The following is a 22,686-nucleotide window of genomic DNA, read 5'->3' as shown; positions in this document are numbered from 1 at the left end:
AGTTCCTTCGTTAGAAAAAGAGCATTCCTTTTTAAAAAAAATTTTTTTACACATAAAATATGTATAAACACATTTACTGCAATGTAAACATTTAGAGTTGTGTTAGGCTAATACTTCCTCATTTGCCAAAGCAGCACAGAGGGGATAGGCTAATGGGGAATCTCGTTTGGTAAAAAAACCCAAAAAGCATTAAAACTGTTTAATGTTGAATGAAAGGACTCCAGACTCTGTAACCAGTTCAATGAGATGAAGCAGATACAATGCCTACTGTGTGAGTGATTTACGTTTCACACAGGCTATTGTTTCTTTTGGAAACGATAAAGGTTATTAATTTTATTTTGATGCAAAATCATGAAACTCTGCAGCATTTTTAATATCTTTTTGTATTGGTTTAACAGAATCTTAAAACCGCATGTTTTTGTGGACCTGCTTTCCTTATCAGTACTATCCTTCGATCCTTATATTATTATTTGAAATATTATATATTTTGACACATTTTTCAGCTTTGAAACAGTAAATACCATTTTGTAATTTGTGATCTGGTGTGATTAAATTTAAATGAAAATTCACGGCATATGAGCTGTGCCCAAACTCAACACAAATAAATTCACAAATCATTTTCTGGCTATTTTTCGAAACCCGTCCTGATTGTGTAAACATTTTTACAGACATAACATTTTATTTAAATGTTTACATTTTTTCACAATTTATTTATGAAATGTTATTTATATATGAAAACGTGTAATCATATGAATGTCACATCTGTCTTTTAAAAGGGTGTATGCTATTTGAGGGTAAACTTAGAGAAAGATAGAAAATTTGATTAAACAATCCCAGAGTGAAAATGCCATCATCTCTGCATGCCCGTCTGCACGTCATGAGTAGTACATTTGCTTGATTTCAAGCAAACACAAACAAGTTGTGATGCCTAAACTCTACAGTTTCCTATTTGTGGCTGAACGAATCTTTTGTCCCACCAGTCATTCTATGCATAATTTTTTTTGTGTGCGACTGGCGGCACTGGCTATGTGTGACGGATGGATAAAAATTGGATTTTAATATGCCAGTCACTATGATCGGTAGGCTTGCTCAGAGTTAGTGAAATATTATATAGTTATGAAAAGGTGATTACCCCCTTATAGGAACGCTTTAGCGTTAGGAATACAAACATACTTCTAACGCAATAGTATTATATTATGCATTTAGATTCGGCCCCCCCCCCCCCCCATAATGAATTCAAATTATCTTCTATCACCCAGCGTGCCTGTCTCCATGCGGCCGCTATGCCTCCCCGGCTGAGATCAGCAATCTTAGGATTCCCCCTAGGAAGCATTAGGTGGCTTGTGTGCATGTGTAGCAAATAGCCTGTCTCAGTGCATCTCAATGCAGAACGTTTAGAGTCTCCATGCATCCAGGAAGTTCCTCTAGCGGTTATCAGAGTGACAACCACTAGAGATGGCATTGCTTTTTTCTCAGAAGAGCAAACGTTTAGACTGCTGACGCTTTAAGGAACAGCCTATTTGCCCCAGAACCACTACAATATGATGTAGTGGTTCTGCTGCCTATAGAGTACCTTTGAAAAAGGACGAATGAGGTTGGTTGCGGAGCCAATTTCCTCAACTGTTTAACGGACAGAAGGAGCTGTATTCTCCCTAAAACTGGTATTTGTACTGATCTAGTGCCAAGACATGGTTAACGTCTAGATTTAGGCCAGCTCTGTGGTTTTCCTGAATATGTAATACTGTGTTTCACTTTGTAGAAAGAGGTATTTTGGGGTCATGCTGGATTATAACCATTTTTGTAATCCTTCTTTTAATCATTCTGGTTTTAAATGCACATGCTGTATGCAGGCTAAACGGGTAGCCATATGTAGGCTTCCAGTTGATGCCTGACATTTGAGGATGCTTAGAGTTGTAGTCCAGTAACCAGTGCACAGACGCAACAATTTAAAATGTCGGTATGTTTTAAAATATCAAGAGGTCGTTCTAATTTTTTTTTTTTTTTTGTCAATCTTATTTTTATTAAAGGCATATAAGATGGGGTACAGAAGAGAAATTGGAGGATATGTACGAGAGATTTACAGTATAGGGTAGATACAACAGTCAACAAAATCAAGTTACATTCCTAAATTGCGATGCCTCAATTTTTATGTATTTTTTAAGAGATAAACAAGTTGTTATATCACGTTTGCTGCATGTCTCGTCAGTGTATAGCAATCAGCGTTTTACAAGGAAGAGGGGTGATAGACGTGACCTGCATAAAATAATGACTAGTACTCTGTTTAACACGGTGAAGTTACATGGGATTAAGTCCCAGGTCCTAGGTTTCTATGCATTTCGCTAGTGGGTCCACATGTTAGCTAGGGCATAATAGGCATAAGTGGAGCATATATATGTTGGTAAGGCTATAAGTTTAGGCATTGTTAGCAGTATTAGCAGTTTCTAACTCAGGAAGAAAACAAATATAGCATTAGTTTTTGTGGGAATGTATGCCAATGTCCGTTATCATCGTGGGTGTCCATTGAATTTGTACGGTTCAGACACTTTACCCGATGCCTGCCTGTGGGTGTGCAGTGTCCTGCTGCCATGTTGCTTGCGTCGGCCTTTGCTGCTCAGGTATATTCCTCAGTGCTAGGAAGCGTAGAGCTCCGGAGCCTTGTGGGGGGGTGTTGAGTCCCTCCCAGTCCGTGCGTCTGGCAGGGTTATCCTGTCCTGGGCTGGGTATCTGGGGTGTCTGCCAGGCACTTTGTTGGTGCAGGGTTGAGTGAGTTACTGAGTTGGAGGCTGGTTGGGAGCACCGGCGGATCCTCTTCGGATGATTGAGGCCATGAGTGCCATTATGCGAGGGTCTCGTCGCCGGTTCCCGTCTTGTTGAGTGTCGGCTTAGTCTCCGACGCGGGCTCGCTCGGAGAGTGCGGGGTGGGGTTCCCCGCAGTTGGCGTCGGGTAGCCGGGCGGATCCACGCCATCGCCTCCTTCAACGCTAGCATGTAGCTCCTTCGTCGGGCTTTATGTATCGCCCAGAGGTAAGTGCTTATCCGTTCTACAAACTGCCACATGTGTTTAGGTGGCTGAGAGGTCAGTCGTGTGGACCTGGGCCGCGGCTGAGCCGCCATTTTGGTTAGGCCCTGGTCGTCTCGTTTGGCTAAGGGTTTTGGTGATCGGTCAGGCGCTGTTATGGGGGTAACCGTCCCCAGCGAGGACCGGGATGTCCCCCGCCGGTCCAGAGGGGGGGGTAGCAGGTCAGCAGCACGCTCTTGATTGTGAGCTCTTCCTGAGCCGGGAGATCGGCCGCCTCCCCCGGGTTTCAAGCGTTGCTCCGGAATAGGCCGCATGTCTGGTACCGGTATGTCGGCGGTGCTCCGGGGCCGGATTGGTATCAGTCGGTTTGTCTTAGTGCCAAGCATCCGTTCTCGGTCCCCCTGTGCCGCTAGTACGGGTATAACCTTCGATTTTAGTGCATTCATGCCTGTCTTTGCAGGAGCTCTCAGAATATGCGACCAGCCATCTTAGCTGTCAGGCCCCGCCCCCTCGTTCTAATTTTTAGTGTAATAATAGGGTGTGAGTCTTTTAGCAATATTGCAGTATTTAAAATGTATTGGTTAAGGATTTTTTTATTTTTTTTTTTGTATTTCCCAAATTTTATCTGCAGGTGCGACTTCTAATACGGCAACAGGTCCCATAGCTTTAGGCTGCAAAAAAGTGCTTTAGATTTTCTGAATTTTTTTACACATTCGTCAAACATCCCAGTTCTAAGTTATCATTTTATTTTGTCACTTTTGTTATTTTAACCAGCTCTGCCACATTACTCTGTAATGACAAAAAATCCACTTCACCCAGTTATTTTGCCAGCTTTGATTTACCATTTAATTACATATTTCTGGTATAGAAGTATCATTTACTACATTAATCCATTTGCAGGGAGAGGAGTCTCTAATCTATTGCCAGGAAATTTGTGTCAAGCATCTCTAATTTCTTAAAAGAATCTTCTAAGAATCATAACCACTGCAGGCCGCGCTAGTGGTTATAGTTCCATGAGCACCCTGGAGCCCTCCCACTGAGAGGGACCCTGCACAGCTCTGCTCATCTCAGTGGAGCTGTCTGTATTCTCCAATAAGGATAATCTGGAGGAAGGCCTGTAGCTGCGGGAGCCCGACCTAGGTAAATTGTAAGACATTCTAAAGCGGTTTGACTAATTTCTCTGGGAGGGCACCAGAACACATCTGGCACCATAACATCTACAGCGGACTAGTGTGCTTATAGTGGTTGGAAAGTTCTTCTAAAAGAAGACTGTATCTATAAAAAAAAAAGTAAATGTTTAGAGGAACACTATAGCTATATATCAGCATTGGGGACTAAAAATGAATGCGCAGAAGCGCTGTGCTCCTATTGGAGGTTAGCTGTGAGAACTGTATGCCGCATCTATGCACCAAAATCACTTCGCCTATATAAAAAGTATTTTTGATGCTTCAGTCTGTCCCTTTAAAATGCGGTCTTCTTAGAGCAAATTCAGCGTTGAATACTGTTTTGGAATTTTACACTTAGAGGATATTGCGTAATGCAAGCATTGTTGGGAATATAATACAAAAAATATAATGTGATTTTCAACTTTAAGGCCGAGATAGGTGAATTGGAAAATTTCTGTTAGTTTGCTATGCTTCCAGTTTAGCTATATTGGTCTAAAATTTGAAATTCAGTTTAGTAAATATCCCTGTAATTGTTCCTGAACATAAATGACAACCGTTCTGCAGTGCAGGTCTTAGTTCATTGGTTGATCACGATAAACTGATGCTTTCAGCCAACTTAGAGAAGCTTCTCATCAGGTAAGAAGACCGTTCTAAACCCGTTTGATTACTTAGGGTCGCCAGAGTACTTTAGCACCATAACCACAACAGTTTGTTAAAAAAACATTCTGTAAGCCTACTGGGTTTTACAAAAGTACTGAAAACAACACCGACATTAGATTATTTTATATTATATATATCAGATATATTGGATAGAGCACAATGATTATATATAGTTGTATTGCTTACCTGAAGATGATTTAACATATAGACACACTATAAAGTTTGTGTGTAATGTGCTGTAAAACATGGGATTTAAAAGGAGACAGAAGCGCTTGAATAAAAACTGTCAGTTTCTGATTTACCAGCTCCTAAGCTAAACACATGGGTTTAATTATTAAACGAGGAACTGGGGAGAATCTACTAGAGAGAATTGTGCATTTTAGACCAAATTAGTCAAGCTAGAAAAATAGATGAGTTCTAGACTTTTTGACTGTTTGACTATTCTGGCATATCATTTTTCAATTTGCGTGTCAGTTCTGCACGATTCCCAATCCAGTACAATACATATCTACGTTCTTATTCTTAAGAAAACTGGAGGAAAAGGTTTTTACAACACAACCCACCTACACTGTAACAGACTCCTATGGATTGTGAAATGGGCAGTCATTTTTCAGAGTTAACAAGGCTATCCAGCATACACACGTGCATCGTAAAACTAACAAAATTAATTTATTTTTTTTACAGGCATTACTCTTGCGGAGTGCCTAATAGTAATTGCTAAAACTAACATTGAAAATAATCGTTTACAAACAGTTAATGGATTACCCTACCATTATGACCACTAGAGTAGAGTTGTCCAACCTGCGGCCCCCCCAGATGTTGCTGAACTACAACTCCCATGATTCCCTGGCTATCTGTTTCATTGAATGAATCATGGGAGTTGTAGTTCAGCTACACCTGGGTAGCCCGGGTTGGACAGGCCTGCACTAGAGCCTACTGTTGCCCCCTTACCTAGGTCGCTGCCGGGCTCCGACTCTCCCTAGTGGTCTGTTGAAGCTAATTTGGCTTTTGCAGAGGTGAGGAAACCAAGTGTGTAGCTGTTTTTTTTACTGAGAGCGTCAGCTGACTCCTCTCAGCCAATGACTGACATTCTGTGCAATAAAATTTGTAGAATATTGACAATACACAGCGTGGAACTGGCTGGCTGATGACTCTTCGCCAACAGTGGGGTTTAACTCCGTATGCGAAGCAATCATAGTGAAATATACAGACTTCAGGCACCATAACCACTTCAAATAACCAAACTGGTCATGGTTCTTGGAGTAAGCCTTTAAAGAACTAATTGGTCTGTGATATATTCAGAAATCAGAACTCACAATTCTTGCTGCAACTAATTGGGTTTTTGGGTTGTAAGAGTTTACATGATATTTAATCTCTTTTTTCCCCATCAGTTTAGAATGTCTTTAGACACATTGAGTTGAGAAACGTTCTTTTTTTGGCATTACGTTTCTCATTTTCAATGACTGGTGACACTCACGGCTGCCGATGAATGGGGTGTTTTTTTTCTGTCCCTTGGGAATTCACTGGAGAAAAATTCAACAGCCAGATGCTTGTACCATACATCAAAATACTGTAGCGGGTATTATTAACTAAACATGATTATTCATTAACATGTGAATTATGGGTGTATATGTGAATCTAGGCCAGAATAGCTGAACTGGAAAATTCACACTTTATTGAAACACCCTGACAAAGTTAATTACTAAAGCTAAAATTGCTGGGAATTCAAAGAGAATTTGAAACCTAAGGCCAAAGTAGTTGAATTGGAATTTTTTTTTTTTTTTAATTCTTTATCAAATTATCTCACTATAAATATTATTGTGTCGCTGAATTTGTTGGTGATATATATAAATAATAATGCAGTACATCTCCCTCGCTTCCTTTTGCAGACTGTAATGAATATGTTGTCAGTCCATAAATAATTTATAATGGTAATAATAAGAGGGCCATTTTACATAATCCAAGTGCCCAGCCTGAAATAGACACTGAAACATGACACTTAGAGATACAAGCAATAAAGTTAATCACCTGTAAAATAGAATCCAAAGCCCGTGCATGTCAACTCCCTTACAAAATGGAATTTAAACATGAATAATGACTGGATCCATACGGCTGTCATAGTGCCACCTAGTGGCTGGTAATGTTGCTGACCTCAGTGCTCTTTAGCTACTAACCAACTGAAAGTACATGATACTGTATAACATAACACAGAAGCAGTGATTAAAGGAACACTCTAGTCATCAAAACAACTTTAGATAATGAAGCCGTTTTAGTGTATAGATCATGCCCCTGCAGTCTCAATGCTCAATTATCTGTCATTTAAGAGTTAAATCACTTTTGTTTCCGTTTATGCAGCCCTAGCCCCACCTCCCCGGGCTGTGACTCACACAGCCTACATGAAAAAAATGGTTTCATTTTCAATCAGATATTATATTGTTTTAGAGTTTTTATCTCCTGCTTTGTAAATTGAACTTTTAATTTTAAAAAAGCCAATTTTTAATAAGCTTAGGGCAGCTGTACAACATATTGATTGGCATAAACTCCTTAGTGAAAAAAACACAGAGCATAAATGGAAGCTCTTCAAACAAATATTAGAAAGGTACATTTCTCAGTATGTACCGTTGGGTAATATAAAAGAAACAAATTGAAACCAATGTGGCTTAGTAGAGAAGTAAAACAAGAGATTAAAAATAAGAAAAGGGCTTTTAAAGCATTTAAATCGGACAAATCAGAGGCATCCTGTATAAAATATAAGGAAGCCAATAATGCTTGCAAAAAGGCAATTAAAGTGGCTAAACTAGAAAATGAGAAATTGATAGCCAAAGAATGCAAAACCAACCCACACAATGTTTTAATGTACATTAATTCTAAAAAAACAAAAATGAACACTGGGAACAGAGATGGGTCTGTTAGTTTATGAAGACCAGGAAAAGGCAGACATTTTAATTAACAATTTTTCTTCAGTGTATATTAATGAGGATCCCATGGCAAGAGATATGCAAATGATTGCTGCAAAAAACTTGCAGATTACTTGTGATTGGATGACTCGAGACAAGGTTCTACAGCAGTTAAAGAAAATTAATGTAAATAAAGCTTCGGTGCCTCACGGTATTCACCCACGAGTGCTTAAGGAGCTAAGTGGGGACATAAGTGAACCTCTGTATTTAATCTTTCAAGATTCTTTTGTTTCAGGTATTGTACCGGAGGATTGGAGGAAGGCAGATGTCATTCATTTATTTAAAAAAGGGTTCAATATCCCTGCCTGGAAATTATAGACATGTGAGCTTAACTTCTGTGACTGGGAAACTATTTGAAGGGCTATTAAGGGATAATATTCAGGAATTCATTGGGAAGAACTTTGTTATTAGCAATAATCAGCATGGTTTTATGAAACATAGGTCATGCCAAACTAACCTGATTGCATTCTACGATGAAGTAAGTAGAAGTATAGATCAGGGTGTTGCAGTGGATGTGATGTGTGGCTAGGACTGCATAAACAAAGGGATTTAACTCCTAAATGGCAGAGAATTGAGCAGTTAGACTGCAGGGACATGATCTATACACCCAAACTGCTTAATTGAGATAAGGTTGTTTTGGATAAGGCACAATGGCAGCATTGTCAGTTCAGAACACAAGTTAATGCTGTACATGCCATCTATTATCATTGCTACTGCTGTCGATAACCTTCAATCTGTGATGTAATTGCTGTGTCCATGAAATCACCAATATGTCTATAATTAACCTCACGGTTTTGCTATAGTGCTCTTGATATTGTGAGAGTAATGAAGAGAACAAAAGTGAAGCTCAATTGTAAGCTTTTTAAAGGGTAGCGTAAGCGTTTTGTCAGTGGTCATGGTGCCTGGAGTCGGTATGTGCAGCGTTTCACATCCAGTTCCAGGCTGGCTAATGTCAATCCTGTGCAAATTCACAGCGTGCCATTCATTGCCTAGGAGAAGTCAGTCAATTAATTACAACTGGATTGGCTAACCGGAAGCCTGTTACCCGGAGGGGTCCCTGGGAGGAGAGCAGACTGTTTCTAAACGGTTTTCCCCACTACTGGGGGACCAGGCCAGGCTATAATGCATAGAGTAACCATTTAGGCCCGGTTTCTAGCATTTCTCCTCAAGTTAAATATATAGGTGTTTCAGCCTGCCAAACACGTAAGTCGAATCCACAAAAGGGGAAGGTAAGACTCATTTGGGTTGAACAATCTGTCAATTCTTGGAAGTTGTTGATCCTGTAAGGTTACATCAGCATGGTTTTCCTTCACTGATCCATTACAGATTAATGACGGCACTTGGCTTAGAGCTGTGACTATTAACACACCTTGGAGAAGTGGAGACATTCCTCTGAGGACTTTCTCGTGAAATTAAATATTAACATGGTGATATGGCATGGGCTGAGGCCATTATCATGAAATATTAAAGTCTAAATCATCAGAGGATCATAAATACTTATGGGATCTGGGCAGGGGTACATTATTGTGTGCTTAAGTATATATTTAATAGGGTGGGGTTTCTGTAAAGATGCAAATGTATCTTCTGGGAAGGAAGCAGGGGTTCTGGAAATGGGTCAGGAAATGTTTATAATGTGTAGTAAGAAGGGCTGTCTGTCGAGGGATTACTACAGCAGAGATGTGGCTAACATTCTGTGTTTAGAAGGTCTGATAGTGCTAATCCCCAGATAAAAAAATGGGGCAGAATGGAAATGGAGAGGTGGGGATTTAGCTGGCCAATAATGAGACAAGTAGAACTGTGCCTGAGACAGGCTACATAAGGCTTCTCGTGAGAACTGAGAAGAGGAACTGTTACTGAGCGGTACAAGCAGATTTACAATCTAGAGGAGCTGGGGTATAAAAACAAATAGGAAAGGGAGCGTGAAGGCTAGTAACCTAGTGACGGGGAAAAGCAGCAGAATTGGAAAGTGAGAGCGGACCCATTTATGAAGTTGAGCGAGTAATGACAAGTTAACCTTGGAGACCTCAGGCTATTCTGAAGAAGTGGGTTTTAAGGGACTTCTTAAAGGATTGAAGAGGAGGGGGAAGTCTGAATGGATGATGCAGACTAATAATGGAGCCATCTACGAGACGTCCTGTAAGTGCCAGTTACAAGGAGAAATATGGGTATGAGCAGGAGACTGCAGACAGCTCAGGTGTTCTGGGTAATACTCTGCCTCTTTAGTTTAGCTCCATTGAGATTAGCAACCAGGAAGTAACAGGATTGGTTGTCTGATTGACAGCCGGGGGGGCGGGGGGGGGGGTGTAACAAGGTTAATTCATAAATTTGCTAATTTCTATTGAAATGTGCACTTTTTATAAAAAAAAAGAAAAAAATCACACACTCTTCACACATAAAGCATTTCAGCAAGCCAAACGGCTTTAGGGGTTTGGCGTGTCCCTTTAAGTAGTTCAGGTGGGCTTCTCTTGGTACCTATGAGATAGTAAGGGTTAACCAGTCAAATATTCTATGAAATTTTAACCTTTTCTTTAAAAAAAGCCTGACACACGTACGCTATGTAGCAGTATTTATATTAGTTAACCTATATACCTAACCCTTTCTGTGTTGGGCCCAATCTCAGTATTGCATCAGATCCATTCTGCTCTTCCTGTGATATTTGGCTGATATTTGCAGGAGCTGAAGTCTGTCCATGTTGGAGAGGTACTATTAACCTATGGCAGATTGCCAATAATGAGGCTATAAATCATGAAGTGCAGTCCCATAGGATCTTATAAAAACAAATACTGGTAGATTGGATGCAATGGATTTACCATTAGCATTGTCCGCTGATGGTTTGTCTGATAACACTTCCATGTTTTTAGCGATCATGCAGAAGGTGACATGTTTCTTATTTATTGGTGAATAGCACTGCCTCTGTATAATTGATGAACTTCCTGCAGGCTGATGAAGCTCATTATGGAAATGCTGATCCATTAGTAAAATTCTCACTAACAACCTAATTTATATCCGGGCTTGGCTTCTGTGTAGCTCATGCAATGCTGGCATTGTGTGAAGCCGGTGAGTGTCTTGTGAAGACAGTTTGACATTGAAACAGAGCAGTATGAAGCTTGAAATGATTACTGCAATCTGCGAACGTTGCGGTTATGTGATGCCTGCAGTATACACAGAAGGGGAGCTGTTTAATTCATGACAGCTAACCTCCAGCTCTCCAGCTATTGTGGACTACGTTTCCTATCATGCTCAGGCAGCTCAGTCGGACCTTTCCATTACTATAGGCAGCCTTCGGCACTCCAGATGTTGTGGACTACATCTCCCATAATGCTCTTTTGGCCACAGTGATGGCAAAGCGTCAGGGGAGTTGTAGTCTACAACATCATTCTAGAGTATTGCAGATTGCCTACGCCTGCCCTAGATTCTAGTGTAATCCTACTTGAAAGCATGCATTATGGGAAGTCTGATCCGACCGTTGGAAGAGCTCTCTTTTATTCGTAGAGCGAGGAGATAGTTGCAAGATTTTTCACTAAAATTAGAATTCAAAAGTTAATTTACTGTGAATTTTTAAATTTTAGACCGAGGTTGTCAAACTGGAAGAAAAGCTGATTTAGAGAATATTTTAAGTTCGACTATTTTGCCTTAAATTTGAAATGGACTTTTTCTCACTTTAGTAATTAAGCCTGTTGGCGTTTCCTGTATAATATCAATTCTGGGAGAGATAATTCTCATACGCCCAGCAATCGTCATCGAAACCAACAGAATCTTCCCGATGATTGTTCTAGTTAAGCACTGTGTCCCAGATCTGATCTTCACACACACCCAACTCCCATTACACAGTCTCTGTATACAGGGCCTATATACAGGGAGTGCAGAATTATTAGGCAAATGAGTATTTTGACCACATCATCCTCTTTATGCATGTTGTCTCACTCCAAGCTGTATAGGCTCGAAAGCCTACTACCAATTAAGCATATTAGGTGATGTGCATCTCTGTAATGAGAAGGGGTGTGGTCTAATGACATCAACACCCTATATCAGATGTGCATAATTATTAGGCAACTTCCTTTCCTTTGGCAAAAAATGGGTCAAAAGAAGGACTTGACAGGCTCAGAAAAGTCAAAAATAGTGAGATATCTTGCAGAGGGATGCAGCACTCTTAAAATTGCAAAGCTTCTGAAGCGTGATCATCGAACAATCAAGCGTTTCATTCAAAATAGTCAACAGGGTCGCAAGAAGCGTGTGGAAAAACCAAGGCGCAAAATAACTGCCCATGAACTGAGAAAAGTCAAGCGTGCAGCTGCCACTTGCCACCAGTTTGGCCATATTTCAGAGCTGCAACATCACTGGAGTGCCCAAAAGCACAAGGTGTGCAATACTCAGAGACATGGCCAAGGTAAGAAAGGCTGAAAGACGACCACCACTGAACAAGACACACAAGCTGAAACGTCAAGACTGGGCCAAGAAATATCTCAAGACTGATTTTTCTAAGGTTTTATGGACTGATGAAATGAGAGTGAGTCTTGATGGGCCAGATGGATGGGCCCGTGGCTGGATTGGTAAAGGGCAGAGAGCTCCAGTCCGACTCAGACGCCAGCGAGGTGGAGTACTGGTTTGGGCTGGTATCATCAAAGATGAGCTTGCGCGGCCTTTTCGGGTTGAGGATGGAGTCAAGCTCAACTCCCAGTCCTACTGCCAGTTTCTGGAAGACACCTTCTTCAAGCAGTGGTACAGGAAGAAGTCTGCATCCTTCAAGAAAAACATGATTTTCATGCAGGACAATGCTCCATCACACGCGTCCAAGTACTCCACAGCGTGGCTGGCAAGAAAGGGTATAAAAGAAGAAAATCTAATGACATGGCCTCCCTTTTCACCTGATCTGAACCCCATTGAGAACCTGTGGTCCATCATCAAATGTGAGATTTACAAGGAGGGAAAACAGTACACCTCTCTGAACAGTGTCTGGGAGACTGTGGTTGCTGCTGCACGCAATGTTGATGGTGAACAGATCAAAACACTGACAGAATCCATGGATGGCAGGCTTTTGAGTGTCCTTGCAAAGAAAGGTGGCTCTATTGGTCACTGATTTGTTTTTGTTATGTTTTTGAATGTCAGAAATGTATATTTGTGAATGTTGAGATGTTATATTGGTTTCACTGGTGAAAATAAATAATTGAAATGGGTATATATTTGTTTTTTGTTAAGTTGCCTAATAATTATGCACAGTAATAGTCACATGCACACACAGATATCCCCCTAAAATAGCTATAACTAAAAACAAACTAAAAACTACTTCCAAAAATATTCAGCTTTAATATTAATGAGTTTTTTGGGTTCATTGAGAACATGGTTGTTGTTCAATAATAAAATTTATCCTCAAAAATACAACTTGCCTAATAATTCTGCACTCCCTGTATACTCCTTAAAAAAGGATTTAATGTACCACAGTCTGGCAGAGGATAAAAAGAGTTATAGTCCTACAGATTCTGCAGGGTTCCATCAGTCCTGCCCATGCATTAGAGAAAAATATTAGTCACGTTCGCATACTCTTTTTTTTCTCTCTACACATAGTATTTGCAATATTATTTTCTTCTTTTTTTTTTAAGTATTCCCCTTTATACTGCCTTCCCTCCCATCCCCCATCCACATCCTGTGTCCCTGTTTCTTCTTGCAATGACAAGAGAGAGTGCCTTAAATTCGCAGAGTCTGTCCCTGAGGAGGTTGCGCTAAGTACAGCTGGAACTCATAATTGGCGTGATATTATGGTTGATGTCTTGGGGATGTTTTTTTCTGTCTTTGTTAAGACACTGAGTAAAATTAAAAGATTGAAAGACGCATAAATATTACAATCAATACTCCATAACCCTTTATTTTCATGTGGCCCCTTTAGTTTTCTTTGTCGCGCCAAAATACAGCCAAACCAATGCTAGATGTTATATTAAAAAATAAAAAAATAAAGATAACATTTATATAGGGTGGATTAACCTGGAAAACATTCAGACCCATACCCCTTTTGATTCACTTTGAAATCCCAAAGTTTAAAGAGGCAGTCTTGGTACAGTGATGTTGTTATATTGACCCTGCAATCGGAACACAGGCCGGTTCGAGCTATTTAATAACACAGGGTACAGCAGTAAGGCATGAAATCATAATCACCGGGGGAATTTAGGATTTCTTACGTTTAAGATGCATTTTTAACACAGTACCATTTAATCATGATTAGCAAACTAGATCTTTCACTGCAGCTATAAACGGAGTCTTCTGCTCTCTCTCGGCTATTGTGGAAGTCCAATCCCACATTAGCGTATCTAACTTTGGGCAGCGATGTTAGGGAGAGGGCACTGGGGACATGCTAATGATAAGTCCACTACTTCACTAGCTGAGTAGCAGGAGATGGTTCGGGCTGTAGGTACTGTGGGAGCCCTGTTTTCTGTCAAAGTACCTTAACACAGTTTTGACAAGAGAAGCACAAGGCACACCATATTAAATGAAGTAGCGTTCAACCCCTATCAAGCAGCATCTCTCGTTGCTGTGTTTGCCCATTAAAAACCACTAAAGTTGATATAGATTACCTGCATTTTTTTTTTTTTGCATACTGCAATTGGGAGCTCTGTCAATTCGAGATCATTGAGCATTCTATCCTTGTGACTTCTGAAAGTGTGTGTGGTCTTAATGAAAGGGATGGCATCCAAGGGACAATCGAAGGGATGTCACCCATAGACTCGTACCATGGTCACTACAGTGAGTTTTGCTGCTTTGCTTCACTATGGAATATTGATGGAACATTCGACTGACAATCCCTGCTCTGTTTTACTCTTTTACTGCCATTGCTGTATAGCATTTGGGGACGTTACAGAGGACACGTTTTCTCCTGCATGTGTAACAGGATCTTCCTACTTATTAATAATTTATCTTTTAGTGCTTTGTAGTGTTTAGTTTAAGACTGAATCAGTTCTGATCTTATAATACCTGCTTTATAAAATGTATGGAAGAAAAGCAGATCATTTATAGGGATTCTATAGGCACCAAAACAACCTTAACTTAATGAAGCCGTTTTGGTGTATAGCCTGTGAAGTCAACATCTCAATTCTCTGCAATTTAAGAGTTAAATCACTTATTTCTGTTTATGCAGCTCTCGCCACACCTCCCCTAAGTGTGACTTACACAGCCTGCATGAAAAAGTTCTTTAATTTTCAATCAGGTTTTAACTTGCTTTAGACATATTTATGCCCTGTTTTGTAAATTGAATCTAATCAAACACAGGAGGCTTCTGCGGGGTCTAGAAGGCTATTAACACAGCAGAAGATAAGAAATTCTAGATTTAACAGACTGTGCAATAAAGGAATCTAGAATATCTAGGTCCCTTTTTTAGGAAGTGTTTATGGAAGGCTGTGCAAGTCACATGCAGGGAGGTGTGACTAGGGTATAAACAAAGTGATGTCTTAATGACAGAAAATTGTTCCGTGAGACTGCAGGGCATGATCTATACACCGAAACTGCTTCATTAAGCTAAAGTTATTTTGGTGCCTAAAGTATCCCTTTAGTCCCTGCCCACCATCCTATCATAATGTCCTTTTCCTGTGCAAAAACTGATGTTTCCACTCTTTGATGACCACTTCCGCTAACCATCCCTCCCTAATCTACTTAAATTTAAACCTGTTTTTTCTCAGTATGCCTGTGTATTATGTAATGCTATTTACCCGAACAAACTTGGATTCTGTCACACACAGGTTAAGGCTGTGGAGGAGGCATACAGTCTAGCAATTCTCATCGAACTAGCGCCCGCCCCTGACTGCACATACTCTTGGTCAGGGTTAAGCAACCTTTAGCACGCCAGATGTTGCGGACTACATTTATCCCGATGCTTATGGCTGTAAGAGCATTATACGAGATGTAGTCCACAACTTTTGGAGTGCCAAAAGGTTGCACACCCCTCCTGTAAGAGTCTCACCACCCCTGCTCTAAGAGTCTCACCATTGGTCTATATACTTTGAAAAGGTAGGAACACACAGGGTCAAATAGAAGGCTCACATTGTCCATCTCACACCTGCCTGACCATAGCTTCTTCTCAGGAATATGTCGAATTTGGTGTTTCATACAAAACACCTAGTTACCCAGTCTACATTCACTCACTGTACTACAATCTGATATATTTTTTGAGGTAGGTTGTTGCACAAATCAAACATCTCTTCATTTTCCTCTTCTTTAGAATATGCCAACGTTTGTGCTTTGTTGAATTTCTGGATAGATCCTAGTTATTCTTTTTTTTTTATCTACTTCATGTTCCCCTGAGATATGGTGTGCCGGAGTGCTAGATATTCGGTGGATGTTGACGTAGAAAGGATCAAAAAAGCTTGCTCATTGACAGTTCTGATCAAGTTTACCTTACTCCAGGTACAATGAAGTGGTGGGTTTAGCAAGGGGATAAAAGCGTTCTTCTCTTCAATTCTAATCGAGATAAAATGTAGAGTTAGAAATAGTAAAATTACACACTTTTGCCCCGATCCAGATACATTTATATGTTGAGCTTAACAATGAGATACAAACTTGCTCTAATCCAAATGTAACAAAGTGATTGGCATAGCAAGAGTACAAATACTTGTTCCTCTTCAACTGTTCCAGGGAAAATAAAGTAAAAAAAAACTTCTCAGATACAGTCCAGGTAAAACATAGGGATCCATTATATAAAAGAAGGATGCAAGCTTCGTACTCATTAGCCCATTTCCAGGTGAGCTGACCGGGGCTGAGGAGATGCCTACAAAAAAAAAGCCACATTTCTCAAACTGTTTGGGCACAGCATAGGTTTGTCACACACCTCCCATCCATGATGGATTTCCCCCTGGTGCTGCCTGGCTCAGTGCACCCTCTTTGGCCGTCAGAGTTTGTTTTGCCTCTGTCGAAGTGACAGTTTGGTAGATCCGCTTGGAAGGCTTGCCCTCCCAGCTCCAACACTATTAATAGCTGAGAGACAGGAAGGATTGATGTAACCCTAGCTCATTCCTTGCAGGCTCACGTATCACCAACACATGACACACATATAACGCAGGTCACTGTATGTAACTGTTGGTGCAAGGGTGTCTGTGAAGTATTTTGGTATTCCCTTATCCAGTGCAGAAGGGGTTAGAAGGGAAAAACGACGGCAGGTAAGAAAGCTTTGGCCTGGGCTCGTATTTCCATTCTAATTGACTGCTGGGAAAAATGCTAACTCATTACAGACTCAATGTCATTACAGGACTAAAATTAGGTGTATGCATGCATTAAATTATAGCAAAGCGGATTGGGCAACCTCAAAGGTCATTTTATCTTTTATTTAAAGGTCACACTTTTTTCTATCTATCCAGACAATTCATTATGCCTGCGAACCTTAAAGATGTCTACTTGTCTTCAGAGTTTTTAAAAGCTTATAAATATTTTCTTCAACTGTACAAAGCTTGGTAAACTTCACCAGTACCTTAAACCTCTTTGTAGAGAATTCCGTACGGGTAGTCATTTCCAAACAGGAAGTCCTTTCTAAGCAGGCATCACCTTTACCTGTACAGGTGGTCCTTAACCTCACAAGTCTCTTCTGCAAATGCACAAAGGCTCTTTAAATCAAACCCCTTTCTTCATTTATATATATAGAGAGAGAGACAATCCACAAATTAAATCATATTTAACCTCAAATGCGTTTACCTTCACATATACCTGACTCCTACAAGGTTGTAGCCCCCACCTGGCTTTTTCTTCTTAGACCGCAGCCAATGTGTATACTGGGAATCAGACCAATTTCATTTCCGACGCAGTCTATGTTAGAAAGAGTTAATACAAGTTCTTAGATGAGTTGATATAAGTAAAAATTGCTACCGAGGTTGCTGGTTGCAGTTCAAACTAATTGAGACACAAAATATAATTATATTTTGTATACCAGCCCTGCACAGTGGGTATTATACAATACGAAACACTAATTGGAAACAACAGTTTTTTTTACATTTCCTCCCTTGCGCTTGAGACAAGCCAGGTTCTTGCCAGCCTTTTTATAACGTACTATTTTCTCACATTACCTAAGCATTACTTGTCTGTTTAGTACACATTGACTCATCCATTCAAGCGTCAGTGTTAACTAGCCACATTCATATCTTAAAATAACTAGCATTAACTGCTAGAGGGCGAGACACTTGAGTATGCTGAAGTAGGTGTTTTTTATGGGTACTTCAGGGATATTTTAGCACTAAATGTTGATGGCAGGTCTTTTCGTTGGGTTTGAAGTGCTGATTATGTTTTTTTTTCTTCTTTGTGAAATGTGTTTGACTTTATTCACCCTTAATTAAGAATACTAGTGAGAACTTATGTTGTTGTTTTCAAATGCCCAAAGAGAGGCTTATAAATGGTACCTTAACACATATCACGTGGCCTTCATCTACCTGTTCATAAAGAAAGGCAAGATTTAAGAGCACACACTGATATTTCTCCATGTGGTTCTCCAGGTTCTTGACAAAGAATGCTTGTGTGATATTACTAAGTTTTAGGATTTGTTTAGAGGTCTTGAAATCATTTTGTGGAGTTCTGGGGAGGTCTTCCTGGTACGGAATGCTGGTGAGACATTGCCCTGTTCTTTGGAATTCTGGTGACAGGCCCTCTCAATGTGAAATGTAGACGGGACATGTTGATGATGTGGAATGCTGATAGGGGGGCACATTTTTGGCATTGAACTTAACAGTGGGTTATGTTTTTTGAAATGAATACGTCCGGCTGATTCAGAGGGTTGCTTTGAGTATTTATTTTCTTTTTTTTATGGGTATCAGAAATAATTCTTGCACTTATATATATGGCTGTCCTTGTTTTGCCTTCTAGTTGATCAACTAAAGGGTGCTGTGGAAAACATTTGACTCGTTCGACCTGTGTCTTCAATCAACTTCACCACCAACTAACATAATTGTCTGTATTTATGAATATTATACACTCTGAAATGTGGTTAGTTGACAGCCTTGACATAGAATGCTGATCGTAGCTCTTTGTGGTGTGAACCGCTGGCAAGATGCATTTGCTCTGTACGGTGTTGGTAAATGTCTTTTCTTTGTGGAATACTGGTGAGATGCCTTAGTGTGTCTCTCTTATACGCAAGATGCTTTCACATATACTAGGGAAATATATTTGTAATGCATAAAGTTGATAAAATGCTCTTATGGTGTACGATATGGATGAGATTCCGTTATAGTGTAGATTGATTGGGCATTCAAAGTATGGAGTTATGATGAGATAGGCTCAGTTTGTGCCGTACGGTAGCAATGCGTTAATGATAAGCTATATTGGCGAGACCCCTTCACTGCACGAAATACTGATGAGGAGCTTTCACTCCATAGACTACTGGTTCATTGCTTCAATAATATGGAAAACTGCAATGTTTAAGCATTGTGTAATATTGTTGAAATGCCTTAAAGGACACGTCACCTAAAATATTTTTAAATCTAATAATCCTTTCATCAAGCTTTGGAAGAAAATAGACTTTCTTTTTAAATGAAGTACAGCGAGGGCCAAAATTCAAAATAAGATTTGAGGAGTCAATAATTTTTTTTATTAATGAGCCAATTCCAATGATATTACTTACAATGAATGCTTAACGTATGGAGATTTGTTTGACTAGGTATGGAAGAGGACATCTTTTAAATGAGCTCCATTTGCCACCTCACAAAGTGTATAATTCATAATATTAGTTAATGTTTGATGGGGATATGCATGCACCTTGGGTCAGACAGTGTTAGAAAATGACAGTTTTCTATGGTCTTCCCTGCTTCACACCATGCACAGAATCATGGAAGACCATAGAGACTAACTTTGGGTAATGGTTTGGAACCTCAGTGAAGTGTCTTCATGGTGTGGAATCATGGATTGGACTTGAGATGTAGCAAAAGTGGTCATGCTCTCTGGACAGAAAACTCTTACATAAATAAAGTTTTCCAATGCTTTACTTTATTGAGTATCACGTAACTAATCCGCATTCATCATTTCTCCTGGTATTTTCCTATATTCATATCCTTTTAATCTGTTTCCGCTCTCTGTAAATGGATAAATATAGTCCAAACAATATCTTATATTTAAAAAAATTAATAAAAATAGTATAAATGTAGAAACATGTGACTTTTATTGAATATGTTTCAGACTTTTAAGACATGTCATGATAGATCCAGGTCTTGTGCTGTTAGCCACTCTTTCCTTTGTCTCCAGATGTTCTATAAAGAAAATAAGGATGAGTTTTCCACTTGTTTCACATTGAGTGTGATGGTAACAAACTATGAATTATTACAATGTTGTCAGAGGAAATAGATCTTCTCCTCCCACTCTTTCCTCTGCTCCGAGAGGACAAGTTGCAGACTAATGAGACAGGACTGAGAGCTTCCCTTCGTAAACTGCTGATGCTCAGAAGCACTGCAGGGATGGTCTGGACTCACCAGATAAAACCTTCACCCTGTCAAAAGGACCCCAGCTGTGCGAGATAAAAATGGGAGGCTTCTTGTTTGGCACTTATCTATTCACAGAAACGTTCTAGAATACACACATCCCTAATGTTACATAGTCATCGCTGAGCTGCGGATGCCTTTATTCACCACATAACCTGACGCAGTGTGTAGCAGGTAGGGTTTCCTGGCTAATAACGCTCCTTTTTATATGTTTAAATTCACACGGGGGAGTTACTGAATGCTGTTCTCTGTTATTGTTTTGTGCTGTCTCTTAAGCATTTGGCCTCAGATCGTGGCAGAGCACTTGGCCAGCTTCTCATATTTCTTAATTGCTTTTCCTCTGTGAATCTGTAGCTAATTCTTAAGCAGTTCTGCAATCCTTCAGTAGTTCTCTTCTGTTTAATAAACATGTACCGTAGACACACAAACTGTATTTAGTTTAATTTTTTTTCAGATATATCTACTTATCAAAGCTGCTTATCATATATCTACATGCAGAAATATAACGATAGATAAGGAGCACAATTTGTTACTGCGCAGCATTCAGCCATGTGGAAGCTTAATCGGCGCTAAACGTATGCATGTTTTTTATCTATGAAACGTAAAAACTAAAATATGAACATTTCGCGGAGATTAATCAAGTTCACGTGGATGTAGGTCTGCCATTAATATATATAAATCTGTGTGCGTTGTAGCTATGTTTTATCTAATATAATAAATATCATTTTACATCTACTCACCCATCTTTAAACTTAATTTATATATAAAGGGGTGTTTTATCAAGTTGTAACTTGATGGTCAGCTTGCAGACTGTTCTGGGCTGAATTCCATATTTTTTATTTTTCCTCAGCCATTTAAGTCTGCGTATTTAAATTTATGCAACTGCACTTGAGTCACCACAATCATTTACTGAACAGATAGATCCCTTGAGGATTAAGCCAGGCTGCAAATGCTGTATTTTTGCCAAATCTTGTAGCCTCTAGAAGGAATATGAAGAGGCCTGCATGGCGTTGCAAATCATTCTGGCAATAGATGGGTCAATGTAGATTTCCTATAGTGAGCATTTAAAATATTCAAATAATTTTAGACCCATTCGTAGGAGGTACAATGTAAGGTTCAGTTCAACGCTGGTTCCAGTTTGATAACATGAAGGTTTTTATACTGTTGCATATTATTTAATTCAGTTTTTATCTTGTTTTCACACCTCGATTTTTGTTAAGATTGGACAAATAGTGTACAGTTAAAGACTGATCATAATGCTGCTCTAAACCACTGGAAGGGCCTAGATGACCTAAATCATAATAATTTAATATTTCAATTTAATTCAGTACCATAATAATTTAATATTTAAAGGGTGTTCCAAAATAGGATGACTTAACAGTAGGGCTTTAGAGTGCTTCCATGCAGACATACTGTCTTTAATGAAGGTATGGCAAAAATATAAGGAGCCCTTAAAGGGTTAACATGCTGATCTTGAAAATTAAATTATATAGTCAGTGTTTTGGTTTTCATTACAGTGACAGATCCAATGTAAGGTGTAATTTACTCTCAAAATGTGCTGTAGTGCTTTACAACAGACCTAATTCCTGTATGGGCCTCTGGTATAAAACCCTCAGTTTTGATTGGACAGTACTGAAGGTAGGGTTCCCTGTTAAGTCTCCCATTCTTTGAGTTGTAACGTTTTCCCTGCCACAGGATGGTTATAGAGCACTCCAGGAGTCTGCACTTGATATTGAACTCTTTTAGATGTCTCCACTTACTGTTATGTTGTTGCCTGGGCACGTGGGTATTCGTACGTCTTCATTATCGGAAGAATTTGTGGCCACTTTATTTTCCAATACTGCTTCAGAAAATGCTGTTTCCCTGGATAGCAATTTAAATTGAGTCATCTCTCTTCCTAACATGCAATACCTTAAAGTGTGTCTGTCCTCGGTCGTCTGACTCCTCTCCATTGGATACGGGTCTCCAGGGCTCACCATCTTTATACTACTAAAAACTTGCTTTCCAAGGAAATAAATGCTGTGAACGCTGGTTCTTGCAAATTACAGGGGCATATCCATCTTTATAGTCTTTCGGAGTATTGCACCTCCTCTAAAGACCCTGGGGAAAAGCGTGATTCATTTTCAGGATGCATACTGTAGTCAGCATTATTCATATTTTTGGTTCTTGTCTGGTTTGATCAGCTTTCTGAAGCACCGATCCTGGTGTAAAGGTAGCCATGTGACTAAGCCTCCCTTCATTTTTCCATGGATTTGTTTATTTGAAGACCGTTTATCTACCATATATATATATTATCCTTTACCCACTACATATAGCATCATTAGTTCATTGATAGCCATGGGTCCTGGGGTGTGACAGTCCACTTCATGGTTTATATGTTTAATAAGCATCTACCTACAAAAAAAATAATTAAAGCCAAGAAACATTCGCTGAGATATGTTCTGATACTGTATTATCTC

The 22,686-nt window shown here is 39.6% G+C and overlaps 1 protein-coding gene across 13 annotated transcripts in view; it reads left to right on the top strand.

Annotated features, from left to right (window-relative positions):
* LOC134615043 (microtubule-associated protein tau-like) overlaps positions 1-22,686 on the top strand; it is a 68,590-nt gene that overhangs the window by 7,980 nt on the left and 37,924 nt on the right. The window contains exon 1 of one of the 13 annotated variants that reach the window (XM_063459395.1): positions 16,837-16,936. The exons of 11 other annotated variants lie outside the window; for them this stretch is intronic. The gene's annotated coding sequence lies outside the window, so the exon portion shown is untranslated. Of the gene's footprint in view, positions 1-16,836; positions 16,937-20,185; positions 20,402-22,686 lie in introns of those variants that run through there. One more of the 13 variants, XM_063459394.1, reaches the window with a different exon arrangement.

Source organism: Pelobates fuscus, chromosome 6, assembly GCF_036172605.1.
Source record: "Pelobates fuscus isolate aPelFus1 chromosome 6, aPelFus1.pri, whole genome shotgun sequence".
Taxonomy (NCBI): Eukaryota; Metazoa; Chordata; class Amphibia; order Anura; family Pelobatidae; genus Pelobates; species Pelobates fuscus.
This window is presented reverse-complemented; position numbering and strand designations above follow the sequence as displayed.